This window comes from Aedes albopictus, chromosome 1 (assembly GCF_035046485.1).
Source record: "Aedes albopictus strain Foshan chromosome 1, AalbF5, whole genome shotgun sequence".
Lineage (NCBI taxonomy): Eukaryota > Metazoa > Arthropoda > Insecta > Diptera > Culicidae > Aedes > Aedes albopictus.
In genome coordinates, this window is record NC_085136.1 from 264,413,057 (window position 1) to 264,433,424 (window position 20,368).

General features: G+C 38.7%; 1 protein-coding gene across 2 annotated transcripts in view; it reads left to right on the forward strand.

Annotated features, from left to right (window-relative positions):
• Positions 1-369: 369 nt before the first annotated feature.
• LOC109398973 (homeobox protein prospero) overlaps positions 370-20,368 on the forward strand; it is a 365,719-nt gene continuing 345,720 nt past the window's right edge. Inside the window, exon 1 of one of the 2 annotated variants that reach the window (XM_062846727.1) lies at positions 370-706. The gene's annotated coding sequence lies outside the window, so the exon portion shown is untranslated. Of the gene's footprint in view, positions 707-15,244; positions 15,520-20,368 lie in introns of those variants that run through there. The other variant, XM_029876692.2, reaches the window with a different exon arrangement.

Sequence of the window (20,368 nt, forward strand, 5' to 3'; positions counted from 1 at the left end):
GCTGTCCATAAACTACGTAGACTCATTTTGGGCCATCTCAGACCCCCCCTCCCCCTCCGTAGACTTTTGTTCATACAAAATTTTCGAAATTTGTATGGAGCGTAGACTTTGGCCAGACCCCCCCCCCCCCCCCCCGCCTCCCCTCCTTAGAGTCTACGTAGTTTATGGACAGGCCCTTTGTTCGGTGCGCAGCACCCAACAGCGTAGAAGGAGAGCTTACAGCCTGTAAGTTGCAGGCCGTTTTTCTTCGGCTATCTCGTACCACCAGCACGAGAAGGAAAGCCGTTCGTAACGCGATCGTTCCACAATGCAATGTACGCCTGCCTACTTATGTCTACGACGACGACTATGCGTGTACCGTTAGTTTCGGCAAAGATTTTGATCGAGTGCTACGCGTTTCGAAGTTAGTGCTGAGGCGGGCGCAAGTGATCGAAATTTTGTGAATTTTTGGAAGTGAAGTGAAGAAATGTAATAACTTCTATACTTAAATCATAAATACGTTCTCTTATCTAAGGAAAAAAATGAATAGCACCAAGTGAGATGGTTCTCTTAGGAAGCAAAAGTTGCAATAAATTATTTAATAGCAACAAGTGCGATGGTTCCGTGATCGATTTTTCGAAAACAAAAAATTGCATATCGTGAACTGTGAAATTAAATCAATTTCTGCGCTACATTCTCAGCAAACAACGGGTCTCGATCCATCCAGGTTAGTGACGACGTGGTGTTTCTCGGAGATTCATCCATCAAAGCTTTTTCCAAAAATAGGTATTGCTGTTTATTGCATTTGCCTTATTTAGGGTGGAACGAGGCAAAATGGACCAAAACTATTTCCGAGTGCATTATATGTAATTTTCCTATGCTTTGATTTTTTAAGCCAAGCGAATAAACATCTAAAATTATCATAATCATAATATTATATAAATCATTAGTGTTAAAACTTACAGTTTACAAAATAAAATGTAAACTTTTATCAACGATCAAAATGTTTGAGCTGATTTCAAGACAGTGCTTAAAAAAGTTAAGTTGAACAGTTTTTGAGTTTTGAATGAAAATTAAATTCTACAGGGAAAAATATAATTTACTAAAATTTAAATTACTTGCATTCGAGCTGACCAATCAGGCTTTATCTACGTGCACAATAAGAATTTCAGCTCAATTGCAGCAAAACAAGATTTGTGAAGGGCGCAACTTTGCTCAAAAATAGAACAAAAATCAATTTCAGCGGAAAGAAATCCGCTCTATATTTTTTTCTTTCACGTTTTTGAACTCAGGGCATGATTTTCAAATAGAAAGATTCATCAGCTTTTCGATTTCAAAAAAATGCTACTAGGGTAATTGTTCCCTTCGTTGTGGTAATACCTAATGTTGCGGTAGTGGCAATTGAGTACTTTTTCGACTGAAATGTTACTAAAAGGCATTTTTAATAGATATATTATGCTTAAATTATGAAATTGCACCATTTGTGTGCTTAAGATTTGCCTAAAAACCTATTTTTAAAAAATATTTTCCTTATTATTTTGCTGCTGTGTTCCTATTGTTGCGGTAGTGTTCCGTATGTTGCGGTATCCCATATGATTTCAATGGGATACCGCATCAATAGGAACCAAAATTAAATTTTACCTCCATAACAGGAACAGTGCGCCTAATGTTGTGGTAAGCGATTTATGATCGAAAACAGAGAGAAACGATAGTTTTTATATTTTCCAAGCAAATTTGGATAGAAAACTACCAACTAACGTTTTGCAACCCTTCATTAGATGGTACGATCATTGTTTTTATAATGAATTTACCTTAATACCATAACGATGGGCACACTTACCCTAGTGGTTATGATTCAGCTTCGTTTTCCAAGGATTGCTCCATTAATTCCATAAGGGGTCTTCCTGGTACTCTTAAGAGAAACCTCTTGAAATCCCAGGCAGACTTCAAGTACTGACGATCAAAATGTGATATTGGTTTGTTTCAGATAAAAGGTAAAAGTACTGAACAATAGCAAAAATTTGTTCTTGAACCATCTAACGAACCGAACCAATAGCAAAATATGATATTTCAAGTTCAATCAAATAGCTCACTGCTATTAGTTAGATCTTACCAAGAGTTAAATGTGCTATGATATTGATGTTCCAGGAGTAAAAATGAGATATTATTTTCAGTACTTTGACCTCTTATCTCTAACAAACAAATATCACTTTTTGTTCTCCATATCAAAATATGCTATTATTGAGCTTTTTTCCTCTGCTCGGGATGCCTTCCAAAATTTCTCAAGAGGGCCCGTCTTTTCACTACATTTTTCTTAGTATTCCATATTATAATCCTCTCAGAGGTTCTGCCAGATTCCTACCGGCATTTTCATCGTTTTTTTTTTTCGAGGATTCCTGAATGCTGACTGATTATGCCTGAAGTTTCTCGCTGAGATCTTGCACGATTTCTTTCATGGGTATAGTCCCCAATTTCTCCCAAAGTTCCTTTATTAGAGTTTCTTTCGAGATTCTTTTTGAATTATTTTCCGAAATTTTGATCTCAAGAGTTCTTCCTGGGATTTCTCCCAGAGTTTCCACAGGAGCTATGGAATCTCCACTAAAGTTCCTCTTAGGATTCTTGAGGAGTTTTTTATGGGTTTTCTGTATCAGTGAATCCGGAATCTTCTTGCAGAGGTTTTTTTGCGGAATTGTTGCTTAGATACCCCACGGGAGACCGAGTTTCTCTTGCAATTTAGCATTAGCATTAGGCAAGTCGCACAAATTCGTAGGTGGTAAAGTCCTAGACCGCTGTTATGAGGTTTGCCTCCTTCCCGTCCGAACCAAAGCACAAAGATTTGGGACTAATCCCTGACTGTTAGACAAGACTGACGCAATCCTCCAATGGTCGAGCACTGTCCTGGCCACGTCCTTGCGACTGCTGAGGGAAGGAAAAGGATGGTTAGTTTTGGACACCTATGAAAAATGTAGACAGCTCTACGATCTCTCAGGCCTAGGTGTCACGGGAATTTGGGTGTTGTTAGTGGAAGGATAAACTCCAAAGGATACGCTTGGTCAACGTTCAGGCACACCATTGTTAGACTGCTTCGAATCAGTTGTCTGCCCAATTTATCCTGGTTTCCTCGTCATCTTGATGGCATTTGGTTGAAGTACAAGATTCTTCGGTAGTTAATCTGAAATATAAAATAATATTAACATCGTACGTCAAATAAGCTACATATTAGTGATACGTTCGCCACAGTTACATATTTTTACAATATTCTTTATATCTTACAATAAATTTACCTGAATTCTGCTGAAATAAAATGTTAATTAACAGTACATTAAAACAAAAATACTACAAAACACAAAAAAAGTGTATCAAACTTTGATATTGGAATATTTATACATACGGTAAATATCAAGATCAAAATTTGATTTGGTAGATGTTACACCGCAACGCACCATTCTAAGGCGATCTACCCACGTTACGGGGTATCGAGTTTCTCTTGCAATTTCTTAAAAAAAACGTGAGCTTTCGCATAGTGTTTCGTTCGGGATACTTCTTAAGGTTGAAGGATTCGTCATTGATATCACCGTCATCAAAGCAAAAGGGCCCATATAGCCGAGGCCGTAAACGCACGGGTATTCAGCATGACCATGCTGAGGGTGACGGGTTCGATTCCCGGTCGGTCCAGGATCTTTTCGTAAAGTAAATTTCCTTGACTTTCTTGGGCATAGAGTATCTTCGTGCCTGCCACACGATATACACATGCAAAATGGTCATTGGCAGAGGAAGCTCTCAGTGTATAACTGTGGAAGTGCTCATAGAACACTAAGCTGAGAAGCAGGCTTTGTCCCAATGAGGACGTTACGCCAAGAAGAAGAAGAAGAAGATCACCGTCATCATTGAAATTTCTAAAGCTTATTCTCTTTCAAAACACAAAGGTTCATAATGAAAATGTATTCACGGTATTCCAGATATCGAATGGAATACAGTGAATAGTTTTTCATGAAAAACATTTTTGTTTTAAAAGAGAAAACTGCAAGTTCTCGCAGGATTTCACTTGAGGTTCCCCTTGAGATTTCAGTCGGAGAGTTCCCCGGAATCTTCAGGAAAATTCCTTCCAGTATTACTCCCGGGATCAGAGTTGTCAGAGCTTATCCTAGGTTTTTTCTAAAGATTTCTCCCGGGGTCTATTCAAGCCCCCTGTAATCCTCTGGAGCATCCTATGACGTGCTAGAGACCCACTGAATTCCCCCTGAGGCCCATTGAGATCCCCTAACACGCCTCTAAGACTTACTCAGATACCAATGGGCCCTCTGATTCCTTTCGCATTCTCCTGAGAACACTTGAAACCCCCTGAGACCCCGTATTAAACATTTCTTGAAAACACCTGAAACCCGTAAATCCCATAGACCTTCTTGAAACTTCCTTAGAAATTCATTTGAAACTGCTTTGAACCCCCTGAGTTCCCTAAAAGCTGTGAAAGTTTAATGGAATCTCCTAAAAACCATTTCAACCCTTTGGGGACGGATGGGTCTCATATTTGCCCAGCCATAAAAATCGACCATCACAAACGTGTTCTAGACCAGCGAGGTTGCATCCAGGAAGGTGAAGCCTATTGGACGCAGTGGCTTGATTTCCCCAACAGGGTAGGAAAAATAAAATTAAATCCTCTGAAACGCATGAAAAAGCCTCTCTGCAACTCTCTGTTGCTCTTTCCTAAGACTCTCTAGAAGTCTACAAAGTTTTAGGAGAAATTTCCAGAGGCATTACTGAAGAAATCTGGCGGGAAACTCTACATATGTAAGATCAACTCGTAAAAGAAGTACTACAAATGCATCGCAAAAATCCCTGCACGCAAAACAAGAAAAGCTACCAAAAATTGAGATGTGCCTTTTCTACCAATTAATGTAATAAAAACGTACAGAAAATGTGATAAATCATAATCCATTCGTTGTATTAAGATGCGCTACACGGTTCCATAGCTTCCATACCACTACACACAAACACCTCCATTCAAACCCGAGAAGTTGAACCGAGTTGCGTCTAAAAATAACTTTCGCTTGGCTGCAGAGCTTCGCGTCCTATTGTCTACATGCAAGTCTACATGGAATTTTCCATTTGCAAACAGCACACTACCGGATGCGGGCTTTTCAGTGCACAATGGCGTATTTACGAAGACAAAAATGTTTCTGCCAAGTTCTGTCATTTTTTTTTGTATTATTGTGAAATGAGTACGGTCACTCGAGTGTGGCTTATCCAAAAATCTGCTGATTAATTATTCTCTATACAATTTCAAAATGTTCTACAAAGTTGTAGCCAAATTTGCACACAAACCAGCCGCTCACTCTCTGGCATCCATCGCGGCACTCTCAAAATGAGTGCTCAAACAAATGTTAGAACAAACATGTTTTATCAGTTTCTGCCTGCACATTTTGTGCGCGCAGAAAATGTGCACACAAAAATTCGTGTTAAGAGCGCACTCAGTCGTGCTTCCAGTGCACGACAAGTGCACAGACAAGTAGATGTGACACTAACGAAATTTCAATCTCATATGTCTCATGATCCTGATTACTTAGAGAGTTGGTGTCTTCGGCAAAGTTGTTCGGCTGGTCAAGGACTAACCGATAATGAGACTTAAGATTCAAAATTCCACCGCTAGGCGGTGCTAGTAAGCTAATAAATTTTGTTTTTCATATATATCAGGAAACTTTGCAAAAAATTGCAACTAGCGCCGCCTAGCTGCAGAAACTTGAACCAAACGGTAATTATTCTGAAAGCCCTTGATCTACCAAACAATATTGCCGAAGACACCATCTTTCTACAAAATGAGGATGCTGAGATATGCGAAATTTAAAATTTGTTTGCTCTCTAGCGCCGCCTAGCGGTGGAATTTTGAACCTTAAGTCTTAGTATCGGTTAGTTCTTGACCAGCCAAACAACTTTGCCGAAGACACCAACTCTCTAACTCCAACTTAAATCAGTATCATGAGATATATGAGATTGAAATTTCGTTAGTGTCACATCTACTTGTCTGTGATATCTTAGACAAGCAGATTCAACACTGACAAAATTTCCATCCCATATATCTCAGGATCCTGATTACTTAAAGGGTTGATTTCTTCGGCAAAGTTGTTCAGCTGGTCAAGGACTTTCAGAATATGGACCGTATGATTCGTGATTTCACCACTAGGCGGCGCTAGACAGTGTACACATTTTACATTTAACATATCTCAGCATTCTGATTCTTTAGAAAGATGGTGTCTTCGGCAAAATTGTTTGGTAGATCAAGGGCTTTCAGAATAATTATCGTTTGGTTCGAGTTTCTGCAGCTAGGCGACGCTAGTTGCAATGTTTTGCAAATTTTCCTAATATATATGGAAAACAAAATTTGTTAGCTCACTAGCACCGCCTGTTGGTGGAATTTGGAACCAAAATATCAATCAACTGTAAGTCTTTGACCAGCTTAAGACGTCTGCTTGTCTCTGATATCACAGGATTTGATACCCCGTAGTGGGTTTTGGACTCACTGGCATGCTTTCGGTTCACCAAATGCTCAAACAACACATACCCCTTTAAACACACTGCGTGTGCACTGAGTTCTGTTTTTTTCTGCGTGCGCGCAGAAATTGCGCACTGGGAATCTGACTTGCGGGCTCTCATTGCTCTCACGCAGCACTCTAATCACCCGCACAAAAACTCTGCGTGAGAGAAATTATGTACATTTTATTGTGCGTTTTTTCTCTTTCTCTTTTGTAAGGTAAATGAAACTGAGAAGTTCAGTGAAAGATGAGCGTAAATGGGCACAGTTTCTGCGTGACATGCCATCCCTGGACTTAGGCACGTTCAAAGAAAACAAAATTTACAGCTTGTTGATTACTTCACGAAAAAAAAATCAATCATTTGAATGATTTTGCAAATGTGTAACTAGTGCCACTTAGTGACGAAATTTCGAAACAAGTGGATTATTAACTGTAAGCTCTTGACTAACTGAATAACATTGCCGAAGACATCATCTTTGAAAGTGGTGAGAGTCCTGAGATATATGAAATTTAAAATTTGCTTGATCTCTGGCGCAGCTTATTGGTAGAATTTGCAATTAAACGGTCCATCACTATCCATCATGCAAACGTAAATAAAATTATTAGAGAGCAGATTTTTGAATCAGTTTAACCAGATGTTTTACATAACAATAATGGGGAAAAGGATCAACAATTAAAAAGAAACTTTCTAAAACACAATATGTGTCTAAAAACTTAAACAGTTTTGTCTACGTAAATACGGCTCTGGGCCCATTGTGCAGTGTGATGGCTGTATCCAGGGCTGAGATCGCCGCCGTACGACCAAAAAAGTCGACGACGAGAAAGAAAACAAGATCGTCATCGTTGCTCGTTCCACAGTGGATGACTCATTCAAGCCAGCGTATCGTCATGAAGGGCTTGCGTCGTGACGAAAACAAAATCTTCATTCGTTTTGTTTCGCTCTTCGTCCAAGTGCGTCTAGCCGACGGAGTCAATGTTGCCACCAGCAACACACAAAAAAAACCCGATTTAATCCACCTATGGTGAACAGAACCCTTCTTACACTTATTAAAAATATTGTTGTATTATGCGTATTAAGCAAATTAATTTTGTGTGATTGACCAAAAGTTCTAGAAAATATTGTGGATTTGACATCTAGTGCATTGGTTCCCAAAATAGCATCAGACCATGGACTTACCAGAAATGCCAGACACCTCCTAGAATCTTATATGGAATGTTAAAAAAATAGCTTTCATATTCTGGAATATTGTATCTTTTGTTAACTGCCAAATAATCCTGAATCGATTAACAAATGGATAAGAAAATTAGCGAGATGCACTTTGTCTAATATCTCTTAATCAGTCGAATAAATTAGCTCCGAAGTACTTGGTATTCATGGTTATGGTGTAAAAAGGACAAAAATGATATATCTACTAAGTTAATCAGTTTTGGCATTCACTAGTTATTTTGGCTGTCCGTTTCTTGCATTTTTCCCACAATATATAAACTCAAAGCTTTCATTTAACATATTGTTAGTTTTCATAAAATTCATGTGTATTTGTAATTTATTAATTATAATTTTGTTGAAAACAATAACCTGCTGGAATACACTTTGTATGAGATCAGCATAATTTATTGAAAAATAATTTCCCATAGACTGGTGAAAAACTAATGCAAGATAACAAGTGAATATAATAATAAAAAAGAATTTATTGAAATACTCTTCGTAAGATATCTCAGTAATCAAATGTCGAATCGAAATAAAATTCCAGGGCCTTATACAAGGATATTGTAGCTTTCATTTAGTGCTTAGAGAACCCAAATCGGTTGACAGATGGCTGAGATATTTATTATGGTACCCTTGGTCCAAAATCTCTCAAAAAGTCAATCTGTATTACTCCCAAGTACTCTTTGAAAGATATCTCGGTAATCAAATGTCCAATCGTAATGAAATTGTATAGGGTTCTACTAGAATGTTGTAGCTTTCATTTGGTGCCAGGATAACCGAAATCGGTTTTCAGACGGCTAAGATATTTATTATTATACAATTGGTCAAAAATCTCAAAAAGTTTAGTTGTATAAATCCTAAGTACTCTTCGAAAGATATCTCTGTAACCAAATGTTCAATCGAAATAAAATTTCTGGGTGATCTACTAGGATGATGTAGCTTTCATTTGGTGCCAAGAGAACCTAAATCGATTGACAAACGGCCGAAATATTTATTATGATACACTTGGTCAAAAATCTTAAAAAGTTTAGAAATATGACTCATAAGTACTCTTCGAGAGATATCTCGGTAACCAAACGTCCAATCGAAAAAAAATTCAATAGCGTTCTACTAGGATGTAGTATCTTTCATTTGCTTCTAAGAGAACTCAAATCGGTTGAAAGACGGCTGAGAAACGTGCGTGACTTTTTTTTTTGTAACGCACATACACACACACACACACATACACACATACACACATACACACACACACATACAGATATTTGCTCAGTTCATTGAGCTGAGTTCATTGCTATATGAGACTCAGCCCTCCGGGCCTCGGATCGAAAGTCGGTTTTTCGAGCGATATTTATACCCTTCTTATGGGTGTAAGAAGGGTAAAAAGGCTTTTCCTACATACATTCCGTGATATTTTTGCTACTGTTTATTAAGCTCAAATATTACAAAGAGATAGTAGCTTTTATGTATTTGATGCAATTGCATTTTCATGTATAACTAACTTGTGTAACCAAATATGATCATAAAAAATCTGTTGATAAACGGCTGAGAAATGTATTATGATACATTTTATCAAAAATCTCTCAAAAGCGTAAATTTCATTACTCCTTAGTACTCGTGGAAAGATATCTCGGAAACAAAATGTCCAAACGGCATGAAATTTAATAGCATACTACTTGGATGCTGTAGCTTTCATTTGATGCTGAGAGAACTCAAATCGATTGACACACGGCTGATTCATTTATTATGAAGCATTTTGTCAAAGACCTCTTAAAAAGTTAAGTTGTATTACTCCAAAGTACTCCCCGAAAGATATCTCGGTTACAAAATGTCCAATCGGAATGAAATTCAAAAGCGTTCTTCTAGGGTGCAGTATTTTTCGTTTCGGGTCTTAAGAACCCGACTCGGTTGATAGACGGCTGAGAAATTTATGGTGATACACTTTGTCAAAAATATCTAAAATAATTAAGTTGTACTACTCCCTAGCACTCTTTGAAAGATATCTCGGTAATCGAACGTCCAATAAAAAAAAATTCAATAGCGTTCTACTAGAATGTAGTAGCTTTCGTTTGGGGCCTTAAGAAAACAAATCGGTTGATAGACGGCTGAGAAATTTATGGTGATACACTTTGTCAAAAATATCTAAAATAATTAAGTTGTACTACTCCCTAGCACTCTTTGAAAGATATCTCGGTAACCGAACGTCCAATCAAAAAAATATTCAATAGCGTTCTACTAGGATGTAGTAGCTTTCGTTTGGGGCCTTAAGAACCCAAATCGGTTGATAGACGGCTGAGAAATTTATGGTGATACACTTTGTCAAAAATATCTAAAATAATTAAGTTGTACTACTCCCTAGCACTCTTTGAAAGATATCTCGGTAACCGAACGTCCAATCAAAATAAAATTCAATAGCGTTCTACTAGGATGTAGTAGCTTTCATTTGCTTCCAAGAGAACTCAAATCGGTCAACAGACGGCTGAGAACCGTGAGTGACATTTTTTTGTAACATACATACACACACACACACATACACACACACGCACATACAGACATTTGCTCAATTCGTCGAGCTGAGTTGATTGGTATATGTGACTCGGCCCTGCGGGCCTCGGATCGAAAGTCGGTTTTCCAAGCGGTATTTATACCCTTCTTATGGGTGTAAGAAGGGTAAAAAGATTTTAATAAAAAAATAATTGCACCTGGAATCAAACAACGAACCTCTAGATTGCCAATCCAGCACTCTTACCAACTAAGCTAGTGAGGTTTCACACCCAGTGCTGCAATTTTTCGACAGGCCTTTTTGATAGCGATATTTTGCTTTTTTCATTTTCTTCGTTTTGGTCTTCCTGTCATTGTTGTTTTCCGATCAGCAGCACGGGAGCGAAATGAAATAGGTACTCACACTCGCACGCAGCGTGCTGAAAGCGAGAGCTGACAGGGCTAAATTTCCATTCAATTTTCTATAGTTGAGTGTTTTCACCCGTGGTAGCGTATAGGGCACTCACTCTCACAAGCCACCGCTTGAGACGAATGGCCTTTCAGCATGAGTAGTGTGTGGATGATTGGGAATTGATCTTGTTTGGTCGCTCACGAATGGAGCTCTCGAACTCTGTCAGTTCTCACATTGAGGAACTGAAAACGACCGCCGCAGTCATTCATTTTCAACTGAAAAACAGGCACTGAGACTGATATTTTGCAGGACTGTTCACACCACCGTAGGTGCCGAAACGCCAATAAAAGCTATTCCCAGTTGGCGTTCGCTTGGCCCGTCGTCGTTCGTTTCCAGGGAACAAAGAGGACGACGAAAAAGTTGGTGGGTGATTATTTATGATTGAGCTTCGTCGTGACGCCCGCAGTCGGCGACGAAAAGGCTAATCGTCACCGTTGTTCTTCCGGACGAAGATTGTTTTATTGTTATCTTCACGCAGTGGCGACGAGAAGGACGATTGTCAACCCTGGCTGTATCACTTCCATCACCAAGCCATGTTTGTGTTGTTAATGATGGCTTTCAGCCTCTCGACTATCCATGTGCAGTTGTAGCCGTGCTGGTTAGAGCTCAGGGTACTATGTATCATCATGATACTGTCTCGGTTCGATTCCTGCCGCCGCCCGTATTTCTTTTTAAACATGTTGTGGTAATTGATGCCGCCGCTGCTGCCATGACCAGTCTAAAAATGGAACAAATAAAGAGAAACCAATGCGACAGAGCACACGCACACATGCGAAATTTTCCTTTTCCAGATTCTAGGAAGCCAATACAATTTTTGGTATACTGCCACCTACCAATTTTTGTATTTGCAAAGCCTTAATACAATATTTGTATATCATTGTATTGAGTAGACAATTATGAAAATGAAATTCCCTGATATTTCCAGGATTTTTCCAGGTTTTTGAAAATAATTCCAGGTTCAAGAAACTTACAAAAATATGATTCCGAATTTTTAGAAATTCATAAGGACGTCTTGATAAACACATTTTTTTGGGATAACTCTAGTGCAAACTATAATGACGTTTAAGGACACCATTCCACCAACATTTAGGGCGAAAGCTAGATATGAGATTCTGATTGAATTCTTCAAATAATCTTGGCGGTGTGTACTTTAGAAGATCTTTTGCATAAAGAACATTTTGTCTGAGCATTTCTTAAAAAAATTCTGAAGTAATTTCTAAAATATTCTGACAATATTCAAGAAATATTGCTACAAAAACAACAATAAATTACACCAAATTCTAATAAAATATATGCTTGTCCATCCAGCAGAAAATCTTCCGAGAAGTTCCTAAGCCAAATTTTCTTGAATATTGTTGGAACTCCGTTTTAAAAACTGCAACTAACGTTATTAAAATCCTTCAAGAACCTATCACATATAGTCTCTCAAATTTCTCTCGCTCGAGTTCGTGAAAAACATGTGGGGTGCTCACAAATAACTATGAGAATGAGTGGGTTGAATATTCTTTCAGAAATTTTTGTTTCGAATCATTCATGAATTGTTCCAAAAACTTCTCATATATTTTCATATAAAATACTTAAAAATTCTTCCACAAATTATCCCATGATTTTGTTAGGAATTTTCAGAAATTATGCTGAAATGGGTACATCTTTAAGTTTCTTTAGGTATTTGTCTAACAATATCTACAGGCAGTTGCGAGTTTGATCGGCAAACCTCAATAAATAGTTCAATACATTTTCTTCAGAAATCTGTCTAATAATCTAATAATGTGCACGATTTGTTCAGGAATTTCTTCATAAAACTTTCAAGGAATTCTTCATGAGCTATCTCATGATATTAGGAAATAAATCACAAGCAGTTCCAAACCGTAAATTTATGATAATGTCTGAATATTATTTTGTTAATGGCGATATTTTTCCGTATGTCGCTGACTACCGTATCTTCGATTATGTTTTTGGTTTAGTTTTAAGTTTACAATGATTAAATAATTGTCAGGTTTTCTTTTTACTTTGATAAATTATATGATTTTCTTTAATCTTTCTATTTTTTCAAAACATGACGAAAAAGGTCTTCGAAACAACAAAACAAGTGTTTCTGAATTTCAGAAAAAAAATAGTATTACTTCTTATTGTCCCCCAGACCGGAGGCTTTCCACTTTTAACAAATAAGACAGAATATTGTACAATATTAAAAACTCACTGCCCATGAGTTATTCATGCAACAAATATCTGATGAATAATACTTATTGCGGAGATTCCACCTGTTTAGACTCCCGCGCGAAAATTAGTTGCGTGGATTTTTCTTGCGTGGGCCCACAGATATAAAACCAGACCGCGTCCTGGTGAATATTTTACGCTGTGTTGTTAGGTACAGATTTGGTGATAGTTTTGCATTGTAAACAAACATATATAATGCACCTACGCTGAAAATGAGCCTAATCATTTATTTGCGTCGGAATCTATAAAGGGCTATTCCCATTACGCCGGGCCGGGACCGTGCCGGGCCCCGGCCGTGCCCCGGTCATCGATTTCTTACATGCGGTTAGTATGGCGTGTTTCACATCACACCGTGCCGGGGCTCGGTCGGGCCCCGGCCGGACTAGTGAGAAGCACGCCATAGATATCGTTAGAAAGAAATTGGTGACCGGAGCACGGCCGGTGCCCGGCACGGTCCCGGCCCGGTAAAGTGAGAAGACCGCTTAAATCTTCACAACGGGCAATAACGAGCGAGTAATTAGTAGCGGCGCAGCCGAAATTTTTTATCGCTTTGGGGGATTTCTAACTGAAAATTTGTTTTAAAGTGATAAACATAAAAATTCCCTGATTGCCACCAGAATTCCCTGAGAATTCAAGGATTTTTCCAGGTCGAATGAAATTCCCTGATAATTCCAGGTTTTCCAGGTTTTTCCAGGTAGTAGACACCCTGTATATGTTTCAAACCGCATTGTATTAGAATCTGCCAATCTCCGGTTGCGTGTGGAGAAACTGTTGGAAAATTTCCTCGAAAAACAAACAAATAGAAATCTCCGAAGGAATTTTGGGAGGATTTCGATAGGGTTTCCTGAAGGAAGTTCCCAAGAAACTCTGGAAGATACCCTGAGAAGTTCTCTTGCAGAAGCCCCGCTAAAAACTCCTACAGAAACTCTGGAAGGAACTCTGATACAAATCACATGAACAACTTTAAGAAATCCCGGAAAGAACTCTGGGAGCAAACCGAAAAAAAAACTTGGATGGAATCTTGGCAGAAACTCCTGGAGAATTTCTCAAAAAAAACTCCAATAAACCTCCAAACTGCGGGAGAAATCGCAGAAAGAATTTAGTAAGAAACTGTGCGGATTTTTTTTCCTCACTTCGCGTAACAACCTTAGCAATAATAGTTATTATTTTCCCCGATTTCAGCTTCCGAATGGTTCACTATCACAGCTTACCCTAAGACAGTGGTCACCAAACTGCGGCCCGCGGGCCGCATGCGGCCCTCGAGAAGGTTTAGTGCGGCCCGCGAACTGATTTTGAAATATTATAAAATGAAAGATTGCATACTAGAAGCACCTTGCACAGAGTTCTTTAATCCTACAAGCTTTTACGAAGTAACATTGTCAATTATCAAATTATTCTAAAATTGACTTCGACCACGTTTTACCACGAAAAACTTCTCATCCTTGAAAAGTTTGAAATGTGTTTTCTAAAATTATACAATCACTATTATTCACATTATTATTTTCTATGATACCCTAATCCAAAAACATGTCAAATTCCAGAAGTTTATCCAATTCCAAAAACATAGACGTTTAATTTCCATATTTTAGCTTGGGAACTCTAAGAGCTGATGAAGTAATATCAGCTTTATTGTAGAAGATTTAGAATTTTTCTACACTCTACATTGAGGAAACATCAAATTGAGCCTAAATAAATAAGTGTTAAGTCGAAATATAGCCTAAAGTGCTATTAAACACCAGATTAGGGCAAAATTTAAGAAAAAATATTCAAAATGAAGTAAGGCTGTTTAATAGCCGCTCCATCTTTTCAAGGCCATATTGTCCCTAATGACTAAATTTTGTGATAAGCGAAAACTTTGTATAAGGAAATCATGCGTACTCATTTTGGAGAAATGTGTCATTCGGGAAACTGATTTTCGGAGAAATGGGGAATTCGAAGTTTAGTACATATTAAAAGTTGGACAAAACGAATTCTTAATACCTTGCGGCCCGCAATCTCATTGCAAAATTCAATTTTGGCCCGCACATACCCTAAGGCTGAGGACCACTGCCCTAAGATAAGAAAGATTCAGTTCCGATCGTTTTTGTTCACCCCCTTGCCTTTCACCTCTTGCGAGAAGGAGAAGACAAAGTAAAACAAGCAAGATCGTTGTTATATCGAAGCAATCCCGATCCGATCTACAACGTCAACGGCCCAAGCACAACGGTTGGCCATAATCGATCATCGTGGTGTCGCCGGCACGAACGGTGGCGTCGTCGTCGCGATCGTTTGTTCCTACCTCTGCCTTTTGCTTGAGTGAGATCGTCTTTTCTCCGGTCTTCTCGTGGTCGTCTCTGCGCAGCGCTTGCCTTCGGTTCGAACTGTACCGTTAGTTTCTGAGGAAATTTGCTAGAAAGCAAACGTGCGTTGAAATCATTCGCCGCGAGTGTTCCTAGCTTTGTGAATATTTTCCCGAAGGAAGTGCTTTTAGTTTTGGCTTGGGTTTAATTCATTTTATGGATGGAAAGAGTGGTAGAAGAATATATTGTGGAAGGGAAACATCTTGTGATCTCGTAAGAGAAGTGAAAATTCATATTGCGAATTGTGAAATTTAAGCTGCAGCTTAGCAGCTAGTAAGACTTGGCGACCGATTGCATCAGGTAAGCGCAAAACTATCGTTTCTAATTCGCTGAGAAGATTTTTTAGAAAGGTACTTACTCTAAATTAATATTAGATTGCCCAATGTCTTTTAAAAACTATTAACCTTGGACTCAGAATTTAAATTACATTCGGTTAAGTATTGATAAAAATCAATACTCCTTTCCATCGATTTGTATCCTTTCGCTCGTCAACACCTGCTTATAACCCAATTTTTTGCCAAAAATTCTCACCGGGTCACATCATTACCGCCACCTCATCCCACCCTCAAATCGATAGACCTACCCGACCCGTGCCCACCAATTTGTTAACACTTTCACACTTCGTCCGACCCGGCGACGAAGTGCTGCACACGGTCGGCGGTGAAAGTTATCCAAACTGTAAACAATAATGCATTCATTAAACACACCATCATCAACGAGGAGCAACGCCAGTCGCAACTGACCGACAATTGCCAAAAAATTTCCCAAAAACAAAACAAAAAGACATCCCCGCAAGGGTGAAAGCAAACTGCCCGCCGAAAAAAAAAAAACACCTTTCGTTCGTTCGTTGCATTAATAAAAATCAATCGATTTTCACTTATGCCGCGCGTGTGTGAGCTGAGCATCATCATGCAGGCGAGGTCTGCTGGCTGGCTGGCTGGTTGAAAAACATGTGTGCGAGTGTGTGGGTGTGAGTAAGTAGATAGTCCCAAATTGGGTGCAATTTGTAGGTACTTGTGTATAATAATTACCGGTGATCGATAAAACATGCTCGGTTGTCGCGACACCTTGGTCGTATTCACATAAGGGCACTATAGCTAGATGAATGCGGAATGCACATGTGAGTGCTGTGTCATTGTTGAAAAATGCTTGAATTTTGTTTTTTTTAATGTTTGATCATGCACTTGGCATGCCATAGGATTAGGTAAATCCTTATCCACCTTTCTGACATTACGATCCAACTGGGTTTCTTCTACAGGTATTAGGGTATGTGTTCCATCAGTAATCTCACGCTCCCATATTCATCCTATTCGAAAACTAGCGATTACGGCACCGATTAACTCCGTTCTTTTTGTTTTCATGCGTGCTCACTCCTAACAAAAAATACAAAAATAAGAAACAAAACAAACTACGCTTCAATCGTTTGTTTTTCGTAGGATGAAAATGGGAGCCACATGCTTAATAAGGGAACCAGTACCCTATTCGAAATTCTCACAGCGTTCTGGACAGTACTTTTGAAGTGAATATCTTAAGAATTATACATTTTTTTATCTGTATTAACGAGATTTTTAGCCCTAGACTAGTTCATCTCGAGACCCACCGCTCCGAAGAAAGAACCCACATTTTGTGAGTTTATCGGCAGTGGGATTCGATCCCAGGTCCTCGGCGTGATAGTCAAATGTTCTAACCACCACACCAAGTCCGCTCCACAGTTATACATTTAGAAATTATAGAAACAAAACAAACAGCACTGGATGAAAACGGGAGCCACATTCTCTTTAAAGGAACCAGTAGGGTCTCGGACCATTTGGGCAGGGGGGCGTATTTTGAGCACTTGCAGCCAGGGAATCAAAATTCAACCATCGCGCAACAATAATGACAATGTCGCAACCTGTATTTGTTGCGACAAACAAACCCATGCGACATAAGTTTGTCCCAACTTGAAAATAATAGGATTAACATCGTACACCACGAGTTTAGAGATTTTTAAGCCTTGCATTGCGATTTTCGAACGGTAACTTCGAGTCAGTAAACACTGCAACTCTGGTGAAGCTCTATCATCAAACAGTTTCGACTTTGGGTTAGCAATAATTGATGATTCACGAGTTGAAAAGTACGCAACAAATTCAGCTTCCGTTTTGTCTGCAACAAAAAATTTCGAGATCATGTCATTATCTGTTACCAGTAGGGATAAAGAGTAACCGTCGCACCTTCTTTGTTGCTTGTTTTGTGCCTCTTTTGTCTGACAATTCTCTTCACTGCTTGCAGCTATAACTCGACCAATTTTGAACCGATTAACTTGATTTTTGGGACACGATCTGATGCGTACAGTCTAGTCATGTTCAATAATTCAAGTCAATCGGTATGAAATTGACTGAGTTATAGCAGCAAGGCATGGTACACAAATTACGTAACGCTAAAATCGGCATTTTCAGACTCCCCCCCTCCCCCTTGTAACGCTTTTTGTATGAAAACCAAAAATATTTTCTATGGATCGTAACGCTAAGCTGGACTCCCCCCCTCCCCCTATAGCGTTACGTAATTTGTGTACGATGCCCAAGTGTCCAAAATAGGTCCCCCTGCCCAAATGATCCCAAACCCTACCCTATGTGACAATTTTGCAGCTCCTCAAAACAAAATATGATTTTATAATTGTCATTCTAGATAAAGGAAAATATCAATCCATTGACCATCAAGTTTATGGGTTGCTTCAAGATTCCTTCTGAAAATTCTCTAATTATTTCTCAGAAAATATTGTACAAACAGTTATTCGAATCAAAGTCCTTGGTGAAATAATTTTCACGTTTTTTTTCTGGAATTATTGCAGGAACTCTTTTTATTAGTTCTGCAAAAAAAAATCCTCCAAAGATACTTCCAGAAATCATCATATATATATAAAATCCAGAGTTGTCTGTCCTTCCGTCACGCTTTGAAATGTTTCACAGAATAAAAGCTATAATAATCATTGCACTGGAGCATTGCACCTGTGTTGAATTGGTGTATCATTGCAATGGTGCATCGTTGCATAAGTACATCATTGTATAGGTGCATCGTTGCATTGGTGCATCGCTGCATTGATGCATCTTTGCATTGTTGTGTCGTATCATTGGTGCGTCGTTGAATTGGTGCATCATTGCATTGGTACATCATTGTATTGGTACATCGGTGTATAGGTGCATCTTTGAATTGGTGCATCGTTGCATTGGTGCATCATTGCATTAGTGCATCGCTCCATAGGTGCATCGTTGCATTGATGCATCGTTGCATTGATGCATCGTTTCATAGGTGCATCGTGAAATTGGTGTATCATTACATTAGTGCATCGTTGCATTGGTACATCTTTGAATTGGTGCATCGTTGCATTGGTGCATCATTGCATTAGTACATCGTTGCACAGAAGCATCGTTGCATTGGTGCATCGTTGTATTGTTGGGTCGTGGCATTGGTGCATCGTTGAGCTGGTGCATCGTTGAGCTGGTACATCGTTGAGTTGGTGCATCATTGCATTGGTGCATCGTTACATTGATGCATCGTTCCATTGATGCATCGTAGGATTTGTAAAGCATTGTTTTTATAAATCATTTTAGCAGTTTCTAGAATTGTCCTTCCATTCTATGTATCAGAACCCTACAAGTCATTTCCAGTCAAATGGTGAATGCTTTGAAGTATACCTTCTGGCGCTTCTCAATGAGATGCCCAATGCTGTGAAATATTTCATATATGCATTGATGTAATAGCTTGCGTGGAATCTTTTGAAAGGTTTCTTTCTAGAATATTCTGTGAATAAAATGATATGAAATCCCAGAGTTGTCTGTCCCTCCATCACGCTTTTAAATGTTTTGTTGAAATGTTTCACTCGGTATGACAGTTATGCAAGTATTATCTTTGCGTTGTTCCGTCGTGCACTGGTCCATTGTGGCATTATTAGTGCACCGCTGAATTGATGCATCGGTGCGTCGATGCATCGGTGCGTTGTTGCATCGCTGGATTGTTGCATTGGTGTATCGTTTTGTAGCATTGCTGTATTGTTGCAACGTTTCATTGATGCAGCGCTGCATTGGTGCATCGTTGCATTGCTGCATCAATCCTATAAAAGGTCTAGAAGTTTCTCTCATTCCATGAATTAGAACCCTACAACAGTCATATACTAACCAAGGTTAGATACATAATAGTATATCTGCTGCCGCTTTCCAAAGAGATACACCATGCCGAGTGAAATATTTCACATATGTAATGATACCTTAGCCTTCAAGGAAGCTTCTAGAAATTTTCCTTCCAGGAGATTCTAGGATTTTCTTGATTAGATGAAAAATTACGTTTTTAGGAACGTGGCTAGCCACGTTGGGTCTGCTAGTTATTTAAGAATTTCCTTGAGGATTTTGGTTGAGGTTTTCCAGAAAATTCATCTAAGAGTTTTTCAAAAAAATCCTCCAGCTATTCTATTTCAGGTATATTCCTTTTAAAAACTGCAAATCCTGCAGAAATTCCCTAACAGTTAAAAGTGAGCGATGCCTTCACAAATTTCATCAAAGTTTTTTCTAGTTTTTTTTCAATAATTCCTCAAGAGATTCTTGCAGGAAATTTTCCTAAGGTTCCTCCGGATATACATTTCGACATTGCTTTCTAAAACTTTGTTGGAGTTACACTTCAGGAATTTATCAGCTTATTCCTCCAATGTTCTTTTCATAAACTTCTCCGGGGACTCTTTCAGGCATTCTTCAGAAATTCTTCTAGAAAATTCCCAATTCTTCTTGAAGCTCCTCCAGAGGATTTCCCTGAAGATCCTCAGATATTCCTTCAGGGGGGTTATAGTGAGCTCTTTTTTCAAGAATTATTTCAGATTTTTTTCCGAGGTCCCTTCAGGAATTCCTTCAGAGATTCTTTCGGAAATTCCTTCAGAACTTTCTCCGGATATTCCTCCAGGAATTCTTTGAACAATCCCATTGAAAATTTCCAGAAATTTCTTAGGAAATTCTTCGAGGTATTCCTTTATAATCCTCCAGAAAACCCTAAAAAAATCCATCCGGAATGCCTTCTAAAATTTCACTCGGAATTTTTTCTAGAAATTAATTAATCCAGAAATTCTTACGAAAATTCAAGAAACTACTCCTGGATTTCCTCCATGAATTACTCAATTAAATCCTCATAG